The sequence below is a fragment of the Theropithecus gelada genome, chromosome 7b, assembly GCF_003255815.1.
Source record: "Theropithecus gelada isolate Dixy chromosome 7b, Tgel_1.0, whole genome shotgun sequence".
NCBI lineage: Eukaryota > Metazoa > Chordata > Mammalia > Primates > Cercopithecidae > Theropithecus > Theropithecus gelada.
The window spans coordinates 80,874,063-80,889,874 of record NC_037675.1 but is presented as its reverse complement, the minus strand read 5'-3'; the positions used below and the strand labels follow the sequence as shown (position 1 = coordinate 80,889,874).

Genomic DNA, 15,812 nt, shown 5'->3' with positions numbered 1-15,812 from the left:
GAGCCACCGCGCCCGGCCTACTCTGATTTTTTCAATCATTTACTGTGGCGGACAGGTTCAGTGATCCTGCTTCTGGGTAGTCATTCTCTTGTATAATCCCCTCCCCTTCAATATATATGAGACCTGTAATTTGCTTAACCAATATAACAAAGGTGTTGGGATGTCACTCTTGGAGTTATCTTACATTATTATATAAGACCATCTGGCTAGATTTGATTTAGTCTCTGTTGCGGCTTTGAAGAAGCAAAGCACCATGAATTCTTGATTCTTCAAAGAATCGGGCTGCTGCAAGAAAGTAAAATCTGACAACAAACTGAGCTAGCTTGGAAGCAGACCCCTCCCCTGTTGAGTCTTTAGATGAGAAATACAGTCTTGACCAATGACTTGATTACAGCTTTGCAGGGGACCTAGTCACACGGTGCCCAGACTCCTGACCCACAGAAACTGTGAGACAATAAACATATGTTGTTTTATGCCACTAACATTGTGGTCATTTGTTACACAGCAATAAAAACTAATACACATACCAAGAGCCTAATACATCCAGACTTTTATATTTTATGCTGTTGGGCATAGGAAAGTAATATAAAACATAAAACATCTGCATAAAGAGCATTTGCAACTCATTAGTAAAGACCATGTCCAAACCAAAAATGACTTTGATAACTATGTAAGGTAATATATATAAGACATCTAGTTCTTCAGTATAACCATTTCCTCTTATTTCTGGGCATAGTCTGGACTACATTTCTTAGTCACCAGTGAAGTTAGGGGTGTCCATGTGGTTAGTGGAATGTGAGCTGAATTAATATGGACTACTTTCATTCTTAGTCCATAAAATCCTTCCATATGAACCTATTCAGGTTCTCTCTGCTTTCAACAGTTGGATTTTGATACCAGGAAGCTTTTGGGAGACATGCTGAAGATGGTAGCATCTCTACTGGGCAACTCTCAGAATGACAACCCTCACCCTCACCAACTGGAACCATATTGGACTGTGTATGCGAGTGAGAAAAACTTCTTTTACGTTTGGGGTCTATTGTTACATAGCACACGTGGTCCACCCTATTTTTCACACTTTTTGTTTTGAGATGGAGTTTCACTCTTATTGCCCAGGCTGGAGAGCAATGGCATGATCTTGGCTCACTGCAACCTCCACCTCCCGAGTTCAAGTGATTCTCCTGCCTCGGCCTCCCCAGTAGCTGGGATTACAGGCATGCACCACCACACCTGGCTAAGTTTTGTATTTTTAGTAGAGACGGGCTTTCGCCATGTTGTTCAGGCTGGTCTCAAACTCCTGACCTCAGGTGATCCGCCCACCTTGGCCTCCCAAAGTGTGGGATTACAAGTGTGAGCCACTGCACCCGGCCATTTTCACACCTTTCTTTTTATGTTATTTGATATTTCTAAGTGAATTAAATATTATGACTACAAACAAATCAAAATGATAATAATTTTACTTTATGCTTTTCAAATTTCAAAACTACAGAAAAACCCTAGAGTTGATAAGGGAGAAGTGGGTTTCATACCGTCTTAAGAATTCTTGATTTATAAACCCAAATAAACTATCATTTTCTATTTGAAACGCTTTTATTTCATCATGAAATGTCCTAAATATATAATGTTATATATATATTTTAAACTTCATTTTATAATGGAAGTTTATACAAGGAAATTAAAATATCTATGGGCACTATAAAAAGGGCAAAATCAGGGAAAAAATATTACAGTGTCCCAAATCTAACCTGTAGTAATATGAAGTAATGAAATGATGATTCAGTGGTTGGTTTAATCCTGGTAGTCTTTTTGGAAGATGTAAGTTTATAACTTGGAATGCATAAAATTTGGAATAGATAAATTTGGAAAATTTGGAATAGATAACAGAATATAATTATAATTATATAAGGGAACATTAAAATAGATAAAATTGTGCATTCCAGTCTAAGCAAAGTGAGTACTCCTTTTGGATGATGAAGGATTGGCCATTCAGAGAATAACAATCTGTCTCAAAAAAATGTAATGGATAATACTGAGGAGTAAGGAGCATTGAGACAAATGGAACCATTTGTCTTAAGTGCTTAGAGTAGAGATTTGGTCTTCATCTAATAGGGAAGCCAGTTCCGAATCACTTCAGAGAGGTCATTTAGTAGAAATGTGGTTTCAAACAACTGATTGTTTGAAACCTGGTAAGAGTGGACACTATAGTAGGAATATATAGAAGATAGATCCACTAGGACACTGTTGCAGAACTCTAAAACTGAGATGAAAAGATTCCAGATTAGACTGGTAGCTATGGAAATTGTACCTTCATGTTCACAAAGGAAATAAAAATGGAGAAATTACATGCCAGGTGAGAAGACTGCACAGGAAAACAGAAATCATCTTTTAAAAACATTGTCAGATTGGTTGAAAAAAGAGGAACAAAGGAGAACACAAGCCCCTGGACAAGTTTCAGGTGCTGGAGAGAGTAAGTGGATTGATTCATCACCTCATTCAGCTAGATTGAATGCGCCATATGTCCCAGAAGGTCTATGAGACACTGGGAATCCAAAAAGGAATAAAACTTTGTTCACCTCTTGAAGTTCTCCCAACTGAGTGGGCTGGAGTGGCAGGAAGCTGTCACAAGGATATCAGGAAAGAACCATGGGGGAACAGAAGGCAGAACATCTGACTTTGCTCATGGGCATCTGGGAAGGCATATCACAGCACGTGACATTTCTATTAGGTCTTAAAAGACTAGTCTAAATGTGTCAGGTGAAGCAGAAAAAAAAAGGCATTTCTGGCCAAGGAACAGCATGTGCAGAGGCAGAGAAGTGTGAAAGAGTCTAGTTGGCTCCCCTGGTAATACGATCCCTGTACGTGAAGGTTAGGATGAGTGGGGGAGAATGGAGAAATTAGAGTCCAGAGATTCGGATTTGCTTCAAGAAGATCTGTAAATTCTATTTATGCTGTGTCAGTGAGGTTTTAAGATTTGTTTCCAAATGGTGTTATCAATTTACAGGCAAACTGGGATCTATATTATCTTTGGAAACTCGTCTCCCTTCCATGTATATCCCGAAACAAGATATACAAAACAGAAATCAACAAAGGGGAAAATTAAACTAGATATAATAAAACACAGAGGGAAAAATCAGAGATAGGTAAGTAACTATCAAATTTTATAGAAGAGATGTGTGCACTGTCAAGTGATAACCAAATCACTGAAATACTAAGGAACTGTGACTGCAAATAAGCAAACTTAAACAAATGGTCAAGCCACCATAAATGCCGAATGCCATGTCACTTGGCTAGGCAGGCTATTTTATCATTTGTGGATGGGTAAAGAGAAAGGAAGCGGCCTCATTCAGTTTACTTAGCTGCTCTCATCTGATTCATTCTTTGATGCCATAAGCCAGTTACTCTAAATCTGATGGCAAATGAGAAATGAGCATGGGAGAGCTTGCAGTGAAAAAAAAAACCCAAGCAAAGATAGGTGAGAAGGATGTTAGCAGTATGCAGAAAAGGTTTGAGAACCAGCATGGCTATGATAAAGGGGTAGGGAAACGAAGGTCTAGTCCCTTCTGGGGTAAAACAGTAAAAATCAAAATTAGGAGAAAGGAGGCAGATACAGGCTCAGGTCTTTTCCAGAACTCAGGCCAGCTGCACAGAACATAAAGAAAGCCTACGCTTCTATTAGATACTGATGAGAGGGAGAGAGAGGGAGAGGGAGAGGCAGGGAGGGGGGTGGGAGGAGAGAGAGAGGGGGGTGGAGAGAGGGAGAGAGAGAGAGAGAGAGAGAGAGAGAGAGAATATGAATGAGAACTGCTTCCAGTTTATCTTGTTTTTTTCTTATGAACAAAGATCTCTTTCTTAGAGCTGTTAACTATTCTCAGAACCCTAAAGAGGTGTGTCAAACTCTCGCTCAATGCAGAGCAGGCTCAAATAAGATAAAAAGGTACTTCACTCAGAGGGTCTGCCCTCTCTCTGCACTTCTTAGGAGAGCAGAGGACAGCATGCATGATACTGCTGCTTAAGGAGCAATGTCACCTTTCTGTTTTAGGGGAAAGTTGTGAACATTGTGGCCTTTTAAAGAGGATTAGAAAAGATAGCTTGCTTCCTAAGAATTTCTCTTCCCATTGTTCTCTCACTTTCAAAGTGCCAATTCCTTGTGATGCTCATGCCAGACCTGCAGTTGGTCAATGAGTGTCATTCACTGAATACACAAGAATCAGGTTTTATGACAAAGAAGGACAAGTGCTTGCCCTCACAGACCTCTTTTCTGAGGATCTCCAAATATAAGAATCAGATATGCACTCAAGGATCAACATCTAGCCTTGTGCCTCTACACCTTTTTTTAACAAGTAACAGAATTGGTTTTTCCAAACAAATCCTTAATACAATTTCAATATCCCAATCAGATAAAAGTATAACGAGGTAAAGCCCCACCTCTGTCCTTCCTCTCTGACATCCACCCCTATCACAGTAGCCTTCCCAGCGTTTCAGCTGAACCCAGGGACTCAGTTTTAGAGTCCCTGACCTCACCTAACATGCTTTTTTTTTGTTTTTTGTTTTTTTGTTTTTTGGTTTGTTTTTTTTTTGTTTTTTCCCTAGAGGGAAAACTAAAGCTCAAAGAGGAGGCTAATTTGGTTGTAGGAATCAGGGAATGGTGTCATAGGAAGAATGTAATAATTGGAATCAGAAGATTTCATCCAAACTCTCTCTGTAATTGACTATTTGATTTTGGAAAGTCCCTCAAGGGCCTTTGTCCCCTCATTTCTGTAGCTATCAGGCTGTGATGGAGGACTTCCAGTGGCCCTTCCATGTACAATATTTTAGAAATCTGTTGATTTTCCTAACCCTTAGCTTATGCCAGAATAAGCCTCATCAAGTGAAACATTCCAATGCTTCAGAAGTCAGGTTGGTGACAGCTTAATTGACGGTGCATAGTGGTAATATCAGAAAGGGGGAAGATGTATGCTTAATAATAAAAACAGGATGAGATCTTCATCACAGAATACCTCATATGGATCTCCGTCTCTCATAGTAGAAGCGGGGGAGGGAGGGGACAATGGAAATGTTCAATGTGGGATTTGTTGGGAGCATTTTAATCAAAGCTTAATCAAAGAAAGAGACCCAGGCATTAACCCAGTCTGGAAAGCATCAGACAGACATACAAACAATTCATTGAATATTATTCATACCAAGTTCCCCAAACTTTGCCTGGTGATCAAATCCCCTAGATTGTTTATTAAATATATAGATTCTTAGGCCTGTTGGGACTTTTGATTTCGTAGATCTGTCGCTTATTTTTCTCAGGTGCCACAGTTGATCTAATGATCAGGCAAGTATGGGAAATGTTGTGTTAGTAGAAACCCTATCTCTTATTATTTATGAAAAAAAGAGACCAATATAACTTATGTATTAGTCATGTTGTTAATCAAAGCTATTGGTGATTGCTGACAGATACAATAAAACTGCCAATGGCTTTACCTAAGGTCATATTAAGAGAAGTTTCCCTTTGTAACTGAAGTTCACAGATGGTGTATATTTAGTTCTAGGATATATGTATTTTTAATATCTTCTCTGCTATTTGACTGCATCTGATTGACCTCACTGCAACCCACAGAGGAGGCAGATTTAGAAGCAAACCAGTATGACAGGGAAATAGCCCAATTATGCCGAGCCTTGATGTTCTCTTAGCAAAGCAGATACATGCAGCATATTAAGACACAAAGGAAAGTGGGAGGTACTGGGTGAGTATTGTTAGATGGGAAAGATGAAAGGACAGCAATTATTCTAATCATCTATGGAGAGGGTGCCGTAATGCTTCCTATAGTTGACAAGTGATGCATAATAGCTAATAATTTTAACTGGTCTTTACAAAATATTTCTGGAATAGAAACTAACTTTTCTTGGGCTAATGAAAAGTATTAATCGTTCCCTGATTAAACAGTAGGCAGCCCAATCTTTTTCAGTATCCCTCACTCAAGATGAAAGAGAAGAACAGGGATTACCAGAGGCCCAGTGTCTAACTTTGAATGGTATCTGTTTTATTTGGGTAAATTATCATTAGTCTCTGTATCATTTCCTATGGGTTTTTTTGCCTTCTTTTTCTCCAGATCTCATTATGTTAAAACTCAGATTTAGGAAAACTGCCCATACGAGAAATTCATCTATCATGACTTAAAGATAAATGTCTGTAAAGAGACTTCCGGTAAACAGAAACAGGAGCACCTTTCTTTGTAGTTTCAAAACAATATGCACATAAGTCTAGATTTATAACCTTTACTAAAAAACCACAACATTTCTTACATTACATTAGTTTATTTACCTTATTCCTCCTTCAACACACACACACACCCCTAAGATAACCGACAGAAAACCAAACATGGGGGGCAAAGAAAGTCCTCACTACATGTCTGATGAGTGAAGAATGATGAAAGAATGAATGAACAAATAAACAAATGAGTCAATCCATAGCATGACATTACTTTTTTCCTAGAAGCAAATTTTCTTTTGGTATTCTAGTCCCCTAGATTAGGGTGGCTGGTATGAAGGGAGACAGATGATCAAAATTGCACTGGTTATCATCTCTAATTTTCATCTAGATGTCACAAAAACATTCATTGCTCCAATCCTTTATTCCTTCATTCAGTGACTATTTATGAAGGGTTCACTATGAGCCAGCCAGTGTTTTGGATGCTGAAGTTATAGCAGTGATTTAAACAGTAACATTCCTTTTCCCTTTGATACTTTCATTCAAAAGTGAGGCAGATATTAAACAAGTAAGCATATGATAATTACAGACTAATACTGGACAGAATGAAGAGATGTGGGACAGTGGTACTGGTGCAGGGAGAGAGCTTACTAAGTTATGATGATCAAAAAGTTCATTTTGAGGAGGTAACATCTGAGCGGACATCTCACTATGTATAAAACAAGGAAAAGCCAGCTCTGGTGCTGAGGGAAGAAGTCTCCCAGACAAGAGAAAAGCCCAAAGCTAGAACAAAGCAGGCGTGTTTGACAAACTGCCCAGGGTGTGGTAGATCTGGAGGAAAGTGGTAGATGAGAAGGATGTTCCGGAGGGTATTGAGAGGTAGGATCAAACAGGGTCTTCAAGGCCTTGGTAATGCACTGAGAGTGGATTGGTAATACAATACAAAGCTACATGAGGATTTTAATTGGGAGTGGCGTGGTAATAAAGGCTGAGTACATTTTTTAAAAATACCATTCTGGCTTCTTTGAGGAGAAAATATTGGCAAGGAGTGGGAGTGTTAGAAAACAACCAGAAAGAGGAATTCAGCACCACCCTGGGCAACATAGTGAGACCCCCATTTCTACAGAAAGAAAAAAAGTTAACTGGGCATAGTGGTGTGTGCCTGTAGTCCCAACCACTCAAGAGGCTGAGACAGGAGCATTACTGACCCTAGGAGTTTGAAGCTATAGTGAGCAATGATTGTGCCACTGCACTCCAGCATGGGACACAGAGCAAGACCCTGACTCTTAAAAAATAAAAATAAAAGATTGGAAACAAACATACCAGGTGGAAAGTGTCTGCAACAATTCAGGTAAGAGATGACTTGAGTGGCTTCCAGTAGTAGAGATGGAAGTGAGGAGCATGGTATTGAGTTGCAGTGAGAAGTGGTCGAATTTGTAATGTATTTGGGAGGTAGATTCTATAGAACTTCATATGAACAAGCTGTGGGCATGAGGAAAGGGAGGTATGAGTTCTAAGTCTTTGGATCATGCAACTGATGGATGTTGGAATTACTGAGACAAGGATCACTCTGTAAGGAGCAGGTTGGGGAATCAAGAATTCCATTTTGGACCTGATGCTTTTCAGATGCCTAGTGGGTATCACAGTGGAAGCTGTTCACATGGGCAGTCTCACATGTGAGTCTCCCGCTCAGGTGAGCCAAGGCTGGCAATCTCAATCTGGAGTAAGCAGGAAGGAAATGATCATTTCATAGACAAACCTTCTCCAAGAGATCCTCGATAACAGCATCTCACCATGTATAAAAACCCAATGCGCAATAATAACACAGAAGTTAATAGTTCCCAGGAATAAGTAGGTTTATGAGATGAATTAGTGACTAATGTTTAACTTGAGTCTATTTTTAGCCCTTTTCTCATAGAATGCATGCTCATTATAGAAAACTTGGTAAATGTGTATTTAAAAATATTATAATTCTGGCACTCAGATATAACTATTTTAAACACTTTGGCATATGTTCTTTCTGTTTTTTCTTTTTTTGAGACAGAATCTCGCTCTGTTGCTTAGGCTGGAATGCAGTGGCATGATCTCGGCTCACCACAACCTCTGTATCCAGGGTTCAAGTGATTCTCTTGCCTCAGTCTCCCGAGTAGCTGGGACTACAGGGGTGCACCACTATGCCCAGCTAATTTTTGTATTTTTAGAAGAGACAGGGTTTCACTATGTTGGCCAGGCTGGTCTCGAACTCTTGACCTCATGATCCGCCCACCTCGGCCTCCCAAAGTGCTGGGATTACAGGTGTGAGCCACCGTACCACATCTCATTCTTTTTAATTCACTAAATCTAAAAGTATATATTAAACTCAGATGTCATCACATCCTAGTTTAGGCATTGGACATTCAGTGACAAACAATATTTAAAAAGTCACTGACTCCTGGGAGCCTATGTTCTAGTGTGGGGAGGCAGACAAACAAACCAACAAAAACCCAAGTCAAAAGATATTAATAGTATGGCTGATGGTAAAATCTGTGGGAAAAAGTAAGGCAGGGTAAGGGAGGAGGAATTGCAGGGAGATGGGATAAGGAAGAAAGGCTAATAAAACTGAATGAGCTAGGGAAGTCTTCATTAATCAGGTAACGTTTGGAGGGAGGTGGGAAAGTATTGAGTGGAAGGGCCATACAAAGGTATCTGGGATGGGATGCTCAGGTCAACAAGAGCAAAGGCTCTGAGGTAGGAACAAGATCAACCTGTCTGGAGAACAGTAAAGAGGTCAGAATGGTTGGGGGATCATGGTTCCTTGGTTCACGAACAAAGGAGTCAGGATAAATAATTCTGTTTACGCTATGGCTTCATCACCTCCAGCAGCATAGGCAACAGATTAATTGTACCTCCTCTTGGTCCCAAGACAGTGAACTATTGTATGTTGAAATCTTCTCTGGAATACTAAGGTTAGAGTTAAGAACCCAAGGTCCGGACCAGGTTTAAGCTCTGCTCTGCCACTTATCACACATATAAGCTTGTAAAAGTTACTGCAGTCTTCCAGGCCTGTTGGCTCCCCTCTCACCTAGTCCCAACTTCGTGGGGTTATGGTGGAGGAAGTAAATGGATTAATACCCGTAGAGTGTTTAGAGCAGTGTTTAGCACCTGGCAAAGGCTCAATTCATATCCACTGCTATTATTATTGCCATTGAAATGCCCTCTCCCATGCTGGGCTGTAACTCCTTGAGGACTTCATCTGCTTTTGGATCTCCAGGACTTAGTCCAAGGCCTGACAAGGGTCTGGTGCTGAGGACGTGTTAGTTGAACTAATCTGAATTCTACGTGGAGCCACATAGTCAATCTAGTCAACTAACTTACTATCACAGTTTTACCTCTAATTTTAACTCACTCCAAAATCAACACTTAGATTAAGGAACACTGCTCATTAGGCCCATCAATCTAAACACACTATAATTACAGCAAAGGCTGTTTCACCCAGTGTTCTGTAATTGGGACTCCTATTCACTAGCACTTTTTCACATTCTTACAATGATCACTGATGTTCATAATGACAGCCCTGGGACAAAAATCCTTCCGATTCACCAAGAATGACTACATTGTATTCTATCTTGCTGAGGGCACTTCACTGTATTTTCGGTCTCTGAAAATACGTAATCCCTGGATGGTATCCAGGGAGAATCTATTTTCACCAAAGATCAGATTTTTTGGAGTATGCCACTCTTTGATCAGATCAGACAACTGCTCTTACTGTCCTAGTAACTAGATGTCCAAGGATTTACAGCTCACAGTTGTCGTGTGTGTGTGTGTGTGTGTGTGTGTGTGAGAGAGAGAGAGAGAGAATTAAGTTCCAATTGGGCCTGTAAAGGGAATTGTTATCTGATTTCTTTTCCTTTCCTTTTGTCAGTAGAAAACTTTGTAAATTAATCTACCAAAAACATTCCTCCTTCCAGAACAGTGGATTACAAACATCATTTCCTCCACCTCTTAAACCCAAAATTAGTGCAAGGTAACAAAACCCCAGCATTGCTCAATGTTTGCCCTCAAGCATTTAAATTTCAGTTGCCTATTTTTTTTTTAATTATTATTTTAGTACTTGACTACTTGATAGAGATGACACCTTTTAAAGATAAAGTAAATACCATCAACTTTGATCACTGGGTTTATGGCTTTTTCTCAAGATGCCAATTTAATCTGGGGTGGAAATGGAATAACACCATCATTGTAAAGGTCTTCATAAATTATGTAAATTATTTATCAAAAATACTATTACCTAAATAAAAAAGCTTTTGGAAGATTATTCAATTACTAGCTGTGCAACTTTGAGCAATTTCCCTATCTATTATGTGTTTCAGTTTTCTTATCTGTAAAATAGTATTAATAATCAGTCCTACATTACAGGTTTGTTGTAAGGATGAAATGTAAAATGCTTAGAAGAACAGTATCTGGCATGTAATAGGCACTCAATAAATGTTAGGCATCATTCATATAATTTGCCCCTGAATGTGTACATACTTTAACAGGGGTAATGGGTTTTTGAGGGCCCTTTATATTATATGTAATTAGGATTCTGGATTGCTAGAAGATGTGGAGTTTCAAAAAGAAAAAAAAAGTAGAAAGAAAGAAAAGAGTTCCCAACTCCAGCTGCTGCATCTGCCTGTTCTTGATTTGAGAATCTGAATTCAGAACTCTGACTAGGCATGCCATCCTTGTTCCTAAGGGATAAAGGAAGCTGTGTTAGTTCTGTTCTTTTTTCAACACATTTATCTTTGAAGTGGAAGTGGTGCTTCTTTTTCTTCAGTGGGAGTGATCTCAGTTGCTTGGTGACAAAGCAGAATCAATGACAAAGCAGGCCTTGGTGGCCCAAGCACATGCCATACCCTGGCCCTCCAGCCTCAGGAACAGTTCTGGGCTACTGTGTCTGTGTGCAGATTTTTAAAATAATGAGCCCAAAGTAGTAAAATATCCAATGCATAAATCAGAGTTCATAGCCAAGAAAGTGACTGATGCCCAAGTTCAGTGGAGAAAGGAAAGTTAGAAAAGATGGTATCGATCTGACAAATATAAGTTTAGATAATTCTTTCAATTAAAAAGTATTTGTGGATTATCACAGATTAGAAGAAACTAAGGAGACAAGACAACTACATAAAATGTGGTATACTGGATTGGATTCTGACACACACAAAGGACAGTAGTGGAAAAACTGGGATTATCTGAGCAAATTGCATGGTACAAATGTTAACTTCTTAGTTTCAAACCATATATCATGGTTACATAATATTTTAATGGTAGTGGAAGCTGAGTGAAGGGTTTAAAAAAACTATATAATCTTTTCAACTTTTCTGCAAATCTAAAATTATTTCATGATAAAAAGTTTAAAAAACTATATTTCTGGGTGAAATATATTTCAGACTACATATATAAACTGACCTTCAATAAAAGGGCAACTGCAACCCCTGTTTTTGCTATATTTTTGAAATAGTACCCTTTTTGGTCCCTTGCATAAAAGATGCATCTTAATGACGTTTCATGCAAGGCTAGTAAGAAAGATGGTGTTGGAGGATGACCATGTTTAATGAAACTGCAACCCACTTTTCACCTCTCTTGCTCTCTGTATATAACCAGTTTTCAAGTTTCTGGGAGATTCTTTGAAATTTTCATGTAATAAGAATAGTCTTCCCAGAGTTACTGACTCCCTTTAGGAGTCAGAGTTTCTGAAAATGTAGCCATTTCTCAGATGAAACAGGGGGCTAATGAAGACAGTCCAATCTATTAGGGTAGACAGTGATTATTCATTTTTATGTTAGGAGGCAAATCTCTTGATGTCATAAAGAAAGGGTTTTGTTTGGTTTTAATGATCTATATCTGTAGGTTTACCGTTTCAGGTTCAAACATAGTCAAATTTAAATAAACTGGTGAGAGAATTAGTATCAAACACCAACTATACATTTAATGCATACTTGTTAAGATTTCAATTAAAATACACTTTTTATACATTCATTCAAGAAACATTGATGGAACACCTACCGTATGTACAAGGATGGGCAAGAAGACTAGGACCCTATATTCAAGGAGCTTAAAGTCTGACAGAGAGATCTGGAGAAGTAAGCAAATTGGAACAAATTGGTCACTACTATGACCAGCCTTTGTCATTCAGTATACAGCAGAACCTTTGTAAAGTTAATATAGACCTTGTGAAAACCTTTGTTCAAACACAATGCTAATACTTGCCTTATAATATTAACCTGAGTAATGATATTCAAATGATACCAAATTTCATGGGAATTTTCAAGGAACGAAGAGGCTTTGAGTTGACATTCCAAAACTGCCTTCCTATATATTATTAATGGATGGAGTAGGCACTTTTTACAGTCCCAGAAAGCACAGTATATCATAGTTAGAGTAAAATCCATACCCATTCATCCCATGGTAGAGTGTATTTCAGACTTCATTTGTAAACTAGCTTTAGGACAACTTCAGGCACTATGCTTTTTTTCTATATGTTTGACTCTTTTCTAACTACCCAGCTATGCTGGAAGGCGTACCTCATTTGTTCAAATATTTTTGGATGCTTGCCCAATAGAAGATTCCAGGATGCATCTATCAAGGAGACATTGTCACCAGTGTAGCTCCTGTAGGTACTGTTCTGGGCTAAAGCCCTTCTGTAAATCTCTAAATACATTCTGAATGTATGGCTTTCAAGCTTTCAGATTCTATTCTCTTGCTTTGAATTGTCTGTTGTACTCATTAATTACCTTTTTGTGGAGGGGGAAAAAAAGAAATCTCTATCAATTTCCCTAAAGCCCAAGCCCTTTCTTAGGATTCACCAAGAAAAGCAATTATATTTTTGTGTGGTATTGATCTGTCTGGACACTGCCTCCCAGTGGATCATCCATTTCGTCCTAGAATTTAAAAATCTTCACAATGCCAACTTCTGTGTCACCACTTGAATTAATGTCGATTCCTCATCTGTTGGCACCCCACCATTGATCCAGTTCAATATCGCATTGAGCTATCTCACACCGGCATCTTACACACGAAGGTAAATACTTTGCTGTTCGTGTTGGGCATATTTTTGGCATTTCTTCATTTGACACCAGTTAAGACCCTAAACATTTACTAGCCAATGAATCTCCAACATTAAAATGTGCTTTCTGGAAGGAAACAGGTGAGATGCTTGAGTAAAGCATGGTAGAATTGATGATGTCAGAGTATTTCCAATGCCTGATTGATAGAAGTGAGGGAGGAGTATCTGGCCATGGAAAGTGAAAAATAATCTTCTGAGACTTTACATAATTCACCATACCAATAAGGTTCTTTGAAAATTTCATTGATAAATATATTCTAGAAAATGATACATTAGCCAGGCGTAGTGGCTCACGCCTGTAATCCCAGCACTTTGGGACGACAAGGCAGGTAGATCACTTGAGATCAGGAGTTTGAGACCAGCCTGGCCAACGTGGCAAAAGCCCATCTTTACTAAAAATACAAAAGTTAGCTGGGCATGGTAGTGCATGCCTGTAATCCCAGCTACTCAAGAGGCTGAGGCAAGAGAATCACTTGAACCGAGTGACAGGGGTTGCAGTGAGCTGAGATCGCGTCACCGCACTCCAGCCTGGGCAACAGAGTGAGACCCTGCTCCCCACCCACCAAAAAAAAAGAGAATGATACATTAGCATTAAAACTGAATATGTTGCAAAGTCACTTTGAAAAGACAGCGCTGGAGAATAGGGACCTATTGACAAATTTAAGTTTTTCCTTGACTTACTGACACATATAATTATGTTTAGGGTGATTTTTCTAGCTAATCAACTATTTTTCTCAGTATTAAAATTTAAACTAAAATTTTAGTTAATTTTTTTGGAGTTTGGATACCCACTAACTCAAGAGTTGAGAATTCTGGATATTCATTCTGATTTGGCCAAGCAAATTTAACAATAACAAAAAAAGAGTGGTACCTTCCTGACGTGGGCTTTCTAGTTCAGTATGTGCTAACTAACAACTTATAGGCATTCATCTATCAGAAAGCAGGAACGTGCTCACTTAGTATTGGTCTGAGTCACAATTATAATTTGTAATTGCCAGTTGGTTATGTTTGTCAGAGAATTGTCTTCTAGAGACATTTGTAACTTTAAAATGATTTTTTAAATAGCAAAACAAATTGGAAGAAGCAATATTTAAACAGAATAAGATTTTTCTTAATGCTTACATATACTGTAACTGAATTTACTATTTACTTCATACAAAGGAGATTGCCCTGCCTAAACCAAATTACATATTCTGTGGAAAGTCTTGCCACTAATTGGCAACACTTTGCTCATTGGCATTTGCTCATTGGTATTTGGAGACAGATTCATTCTTTGTCTCTCTCTTTCTCTCATACACACATACACACACACACACACTTTTTTATTTTAGGGTGAAAAAGAGCCATTTCTTTTTTTTTTTTTTTTTTTTGAGACAAAAAATGTCATTTCTTTACAAGGCACATTAGTGCCTCATTGGAAAAATATTGAGGTTCTGCTAGTAAGATATAAGTCTCAAGATTTTACCAACTAAGCACCAATGGTTTCCCCAGAATGTACCTGGATTTCTCTCTTGTTAGTAAAGGTAGAAATCATTTAAGACATGTGAATGGAGAAGCTGTAAGACAATCTCTTGATTTCATCTTACCACTTTCCACTCTAGTGGCTAGTATGATACAAGGGTGCCATAGAATAGAAAAACATGGAGGCTGAGTGATTCACTGAGCAGATTGTGTAGGCATCAGGAAATCCCAGTTAGGAGAAGGAACCTGGGCTTTGGCTCTAGGCAAACTGGATTCAAATTTTGCCTCAGCTACTTGTGAGCAGCAAGCATGGTGGCAAGTCACTTAACCTCACTAAATTTTGGATTCCAACTTGAAAAATCAGGACAATAGTTCCTATCTTTGCAATCTTTGAGGGAGTTACAGGAGAAAAAACAAACAAACAAAAAAACCACATACACACACGTACTCACATACATATCACCCCGGCACTCAGCCAATGCTTGTTAAGTAATAGTTATTTTTAGTAACAAAATAGCACATCATTTGAAGGATGTTTTCATTCTTTTTTTTTTTTTAACTTATGGGTACATAGTAGGTGTATATATTTATGAAGTATGTGAGATGTTTTGATAATAGGCTTGCAATGTGCAATAATCACATCATGAAGAATGCAGTATCCATCCCCTCAAACACTTACCCATTGAGTTGTAAACCATCCAATTACACTCTTTATTTTAAAATGTACAGATGAGTTATCGACTATAGTCATCCTATTGTGCTATCAAATAGGTCTTATTCACTTTTTCTATTTTTATTTTTGTACTCATTAACCACCCCCACCTCCCCCAATCCCCACTTCCCTTCCCAGGCTCTGGTAACCATCCTTCTATTCTCTATGCCCATGAGTTCAATTGTTTTGATTTTCATATCCCACAAATATGTAAGAACATATGATATTTGTCTGTCTGTGCCTCACTTATTTCACTTAACATAATGTTCTCCAGTTCCAGCCAATCATTGCAAATGACTGGATCTTATTCTTTTTTTATTACTGAATAGTACTCTATTGTGTATATGTACCATATTTTCTTT

At 38.5% G+C, this 15,812-nt stretch overlaps 1 protein-coding gene across 25 annotated transcripts in view; it reads right to left on the bottom strand.

Moving 5' to 3' along the window:
- NRXN3 (neurexin 3) overlaps positions 1-15,812 on the bottom strand; it is a 1,630,631-nt gene that overhangs the window by 356,708 nt on the left and 1,258,111 nt on the right. The window lies entirely within an intron of this gene.